The sequence below is a fragment of the Ipomoea nil genome, unplaced genomic scaffold (assembly GCF_001879475.1).
Source record: "Ipomoea nil cultivar Tokyo-kokei standard unplaced genomic scaffold, Asagao_1.1 scaffold1576, whole genome shotgun sequence".
Lineage (NCBI taxonomy): Eukaryota > Viridiplantae > Streptophyta > Magnoliopsida > Solanales > Convolvulaceae > Ipomoea > Ipomoea nil.
In genome coordinates, this window is record NW_017618004.1 from 1,699,387 (window position 1) to 1,706,109 (window position 6,723).

Below are 6,723 nucleotides of genomic sequence, written 5' to 3' on the forward strand. Positions count from 1 at the left end.
TCTGTTTGAACTGGTCAGCTATGGACAACTTATAAACTAGTTCACCTCTTTGCCCGTTAGGGTCAGAAGGTGGGGTTTACCCTGTAAATACCCTCGAATTGTAATGACGAGTTTCTCTCATCATCCAAAAGAAAGAAAGCAAACAAAGAACTGACATTTTGTGATGTGATGTTATGATATGAATTAATGAGTATATGTATAGTTTAATTACCTGGAGTAGATACTGCAATTTGCATAGCCTTTGCCCTGCATTTATCGTTGTTTACCGGCAGACTGATCGTGATTTTTTGCTAAATTCAATTATATATATATATATATATATATATATATATATATATATATAAAGAACACAAATCAATCATCAATGTTATAAAACGTTAAAGATTGATATATATGTAAAAATTAAAGTGATTTGGAATAAAACTAACATATATACATACCTTCATGTTGAATGTTATTTTGTTACGTTTTCTTATAGTATAGAGTAATATATATAGTAGTGGCGGCTCTAGAGGGGACAGGGGGGGGGGGGGGGGGGGCACTGGTCAATTGTCCCCGTCACCCACCCCAGCCACTATAGATACTGGCTAATTTTATCTCTTCTTAACCCACTTAAAATATATGTTTATATATTTTAATTTTATCTTTCTCTAACACACTTTGAATATACAATTATATTTTAATATGAAAAGGTTTTTTTTTTTAATTTAATTTTTATGAATTAACTATTCAATGTAATCTAAAAATTTTAAATGTTGATCATCGTATTTAAATTACCTACTGAAGTATAAAGAATTAAACTCATAATCTCCCATTTGAAGGAGTCACCCCATGACATTAAACCACAAAGTTATTGGAAAGACCAATGTACATTAGATTGACATATATTAATTTCAATCACAATATTTAAAGACCATATGAGTTCGAAACCTAGACATGTGTTGGGTTTCTTGACCGAACCCAAACAATAAGAAACGCACCATTGATGGGTATCTCTTTTCAATAATCGTCAAAATCTGTTAAAAGCTTTTGCCATTGTTACATGGGAAATTTTGTAGCAACGTAACCATCGCTACGCTTTTTAAAAATTTTTTAATGTTACGACCACTATGAGGCAAAATAGTTGCATTAACTTGGCATGTTACTTTATCTGCATGCATGAATAAACTAAAGTGATTCTGATGCACAAACATAGCCGAAGTAGCTTGAATATTCTGTGTCGACCATACATTAATTATATTAATTCAAGGACCCTCGACTACACCTCATGAATAATCAACGGTACCCCTTCCCTACAATGCATGTCGAACAAGTAAAATTCTTTTTGCGCATCGCCAAACACTGTTTAAATATTAGGGAGGGATTTTCAGTCTTCATAATTGTAAACCTATATTTAAATGAGTTTGAGTTTAAGTCTCTATTCTTTTGGTGAAAATTGATGTTGATGAATAATTATAAATAATTAGAATGTTTAAATTTTAAAATATTTTAGATTTTAGATTTTTAATTTTTCTTTTTCTTATTTCAATAGATTTTGTGATATTTAACCACTTATTAGTTATTTAGTACATTAATTTTAAAAAAAATATTTACAAATATATTTTTACATATATATATATATATATATATATATATATATATATATATGGATGCACTCAGGTGCGAATAAGTGCCCAGGAAGGAATATGCGAACAAATCAGCGCGTGACGCGTGTCCAGATCTAATAGCTTAAAAAAAAAAAGCGATGACATTTTCGTAAATAATTGAACATCTAAGTGCAAGTAAAATCACTTACAAGTGCACCTACTTTCACCTATAAATGCATGTAATTTTGCAATGTTAGCATTCACTTCCCGCAAACATTCATTTACCTGGGTGTGCTTATAACTATAGGTGCAACTATTTATAACTATAGGTGCAACTACTTATAACTATAGATGCACCTACTTTCACATATAAGTGCATGTAATTTTGCCTTGTTAACATTCATTGATCTGAGTTCAGCAGGTAGTAAAACCCCTGAAAACCACCCGCAAACATTCATGCACCTAGGTGCAACTACTTATAACTATCTGTGCAACTACTTAGAACTATAGGTGCAACTACTTATAACTATAGGTGCACTTAGTATTGATGCTCAGTGTAAATTTTTACTTGCACCTATAATACATTTTACATGCACTTGTAATACACTTTACTTGCACTTCGATGTTCAATTATTTACGAAAATGCCACCGCGCTTTTTAAAAAAAATCAGTATTTTTAATCCATTAGATCTGGACACGTGAACATACAGAATTCATTCCTATTTCGCTCCTGGGCGAAGCATTTGCACCTGAGTGCGATTATATATATATATATATATATATATATATATATATAAAGAAAATATTTGTAAATATACGTACCCTTATATTTTATATTTACTATACACATAACACATTCATCAAATCAACACTTTGTTTGTTTTTCTTTTTCTTTTTCTTCTTTGAAAATTTTAAGTCGTCTCCTCATTCCTCAATCAACTAACGCACTTTGAGAATTAATATTTTGATTTTAATTAGTCCTAATTGTGCGCATCTTTGATTTGTGAAATCTTTATTATAATCAGTATTCCATTACATTAATGGTCCAAATCTTATTCGTGTTCCCAAAAACTCAATACCGGTATTAAAATTTCAAATATTTATATTCTTGTGACAATTATATTTAAGTATTTAAACTATGATAATTTGTCACCAATATCTACAAATCTACAAATATAATAAAAGCCAATAAAGTTAGGCCTTTAATGGAAAAAAAAATGTTGGTGTAATTGTTTGTTAAAATGAATAGTTCATATTATTTTGATTTTAGTTTTTTTTTTTATAGTATTTCTTATTTACTCTCTATTATACACTTTCTGGTGTATCAAAAATTTATTAAAAAGTCGTCGGTGGTTGAAAATAATAATAATAATAATAATAAATTGTATATTTAGGATACACCAAATTAATCATATCAACGGTAAACTAAATAACAATTTTTTTACTGATTTAAAGGTGTTTGAACAATAGTTATTGCGTGGACTGCGGTCCACACAGCTGTGTGAACCATGGTCCAAAAACGACGTCGTTTTGCGTATATTTTTTTCACGTGACCCACTGCAACATAGATTTGTATAACTCATATATACATTATTTTAACTCATAAAGTACATTATTTTACCCCAGAAGTTTTATTATTCTAAACACATAATGTACATTATTCTAACACAATATATTATTCTAACTCATAAAATTCAACAACGTCGTTTTGGACCATGGTCCATACAGCTAGACACAATAATTTGCCGTGTTCAAACTTATTTGGGGTTTTTTTTTTTTTCTAATATGTTTAATTTATTTAATCTTAATCCAGCCAAGATATGGATATCAAAGTAGGTGTAGCAACATCATTGATCATATTTTTAATAACCATTATCCATGTTGATAATGTCAACATCATTGAAATAGCAAGCGATGATGAGAATTGAGTTTTAAAAAGGTCACGCATGGAATGTGGAATGTTTTCCAATGATGAGAATTGAGTTTTAAAAAGGTCATGCATGGAATGTGGAATATTTTTTGAAAGAAAAGCAAATAGATTAATGAAAGAGCTTCGTAACGAAGCTAGGAAGAATACGGTCCCAATACAAATAATTTGCCTGATTCACAACATGTTTAGCAAGCTTATGAGCACTAAATGGAATGTGGAATATAATAATGGAATGTGGAATATAATCATAAATGGAATCACTATTCTAACAAAAGCTCCTTGTAACTTAATAAACATGCAACCACTATAAGGGGCGTAGCTACAGTGGGGTCAGTTGGGTCAGCTGTCTCTATTCATCCCACCCCTACTCTATATATAGTCCTAGTGTATATATATATGTATATATAATACATGTTTTAGATATAAATATATGCAAACAGATAAAACTAAACAAAGATTGATTAAGTTGGACGAGTTGGTAAAAGCATGTCTGATGCTAGAAATGGTTCAAGGTTTGAATCCCTTACTCCTCATTGCTCATTTCAACTGCTTCTTTTTTAATATATATAATGTGTTTCTTACTTGAATTATTTTATCAAATTAATTATGTTTCATATTTTGTTATATCGATATTTTTATAAAGTTTTGATGAGGGTATTTTATTTTTCGCATATATTCAACAATATTTATGACTATTTTATTTTTCTCCCCCACTAAAAAAAAAAATTCTGGATCCGTCACTGACCACTACGAACTTCCTTTAATTATATATAATAATCTTATTAATCTAAACTCTAAAGTATTTCTTTTGTTTTTTGAAAATAAGGGTGTGTTTGGTTCATGAGTTTAGTTATAAATTAAAGTTATTGTTATTGTTTGGTTGACCGGTTTCTAGAATACTACTATGGATTTGATTACCCCTTAATTAGAAAATGCATTCCCTAATAAAATAAGAGTTTCATTCCATTATTCTCCCTCCTAATCGGTAATTTGATTTAAGTTTGGATTAGTGATTTTAGAATTTTTTTTTTTAAATTTATATTGGTGTCTTGGATGTCTTTATATTAGAATAAATTGTCTTGATTTTTTGTTCTTGTATTTTTAAAACTTTTATTCCCATTATAGGATCATACATAACCAAACATCAATATTGGTAATCATTCCAATTTTCCATCCTACTACCAAACATGCAAAATACTTTAATCAAAACTCATTACTATTACCAAGTATTTGATTCTCATTTCAATACTGATTCGCATGTGCGAACCAAACACACCCTAAGTATTTCTTAACACATGAAGATTCTAAGCAAAGTCTTTAACCTCTTTTATTTTATATAAAAAAATAAAAAATAAAAAATAAAAATACGTAGGAATGTCAATTGTAACCTTAAATTGATGGGCTGATCGAATAAAATTAAAACATTAATGAGTTAAAATTGATCAATATAATATAAACTTAATAAGAAATCAAGCCAACTATATTGTGCTTGATAAATTATTCTGTGAACCCGGGTCCACCTTGATCCACTTACAAGATAAATTCGGCTCAAAAATGTTCAATTTACATACTGAATGTTTACAATTTTATAAAAAGTAATTTGTGAACATTTAATATGTAAATTCTGAACCAGGACTATGTTCGTCCAATGGTACCCGGGTTGGACTTCCATTTGAAAGATTGTGAATTCGAGCCTCAGTTGAGGCGTTATCTCTTTGTGTTTCAGTAGGTTGAGAAAGTATATAAACAGATACTACATTGTAATAGAGCTAGTAGCATTCAAAAAAAAAATATGTAAATTGTGTATTTTGAATCAGGATCCACCTTGCAAGGTGGACTCTGATCCATGGTATAACAACTAATTGTGCTCTCCGGCTAATTGGGTTGGCTTGATTAGCCCGATAACTTATATAAAAGAAAATAATAATAATAATAAGAGTGAATTCTATTTTTTGGTCCTACTGTTATAGGGGCGTTTTCAATTTCAGTCCACTTTAATTTTTTTTGTCACTTTACAACCACTGTTATTGAATGTGTTCCACTTTTAGTCCACCGTTAATATTTCCGTCAAGAGGCCGTATAATCAAAGGGTATTTTGGTATTTTTATGTTTGTCTCTTCTCTTTTAATCCAGGCGCTTCGTTCTCCTCCTCCGATATTCGAAGATGGTTCTTCGAACAATGAGAATGGGAAGCCAAAGCTACATCGTTCGTTCGTTCCAACATGGGCCAGCGAGGTTTCCTAGGTTTTAGGTTTAATGTTCTCATTTCTTTAGTCAAACATATTCTTGGATGAGAAGATAGGTCAAAATATTCCTATATTACACGGCCTCTTGATGGAAATACTAACGGTGAGACTAAAAGTGGAACACATTCAATAATAGTGGTTATAAAGTGGCAAAAAAAATTAAGGTGGACTAAAATTGGAAACGCCCATATAACAGTAGGACCAAAAATGAAATTCACTCTAATAATAATAATAATAATAATAATAATAATAATAATAATAATAGTCACACCAATCATTAATATACTATTGACCATGATTCGTTTTGTAAGGTGGATTACTTACATAAGATATATTTTTAATATGCTAAAATTCATTTTTAATATATTAAATGTTCATTTTCTGAAGCTTCATTATTTATTTTTATTTTTTTGAAAACGGAGCTTCATTATTTAGTATACTATCAAATAATGAACATTATTGAGTACAAAAATAATAAAAACTCACTATATTAAAAATGAGCATTATTTTCCCAAAAAAAAAAAAAAACACATTTATTCATGATCCACATTGCAATGTGGATCATGGTCCATATTGTAATTTACCATGTCACACCCTACTACTACATGCTTGTTTTTAGAGTTAATTCCAGCAATGGTCCTCCGAGTATGATGATTTTCCACAATTGATCCTTGACTTTTAATTTGGATAATTTAACCATCCGAGTATTAAAATCTTTCCAATTGAGGTCCTTCCGTTATATTCTAGTTAAGTGGATGTTTATTTAAAGGGTAAAAGGGCCTTTTCAAGTTCTGAGTGTATAGTTTCATCTTGGTTCCACAGCCAACGTTTTATATGATAACAGAAGGCAGACAATAACGTTGAGGCATCTATCTCTAAGGACATTTAGCGTTCTGTCTTTTACTTCTGCCATATCACCTAAGAGCTCAGATCCGAAACTCTCCGGCGGTTGTGACTTGAG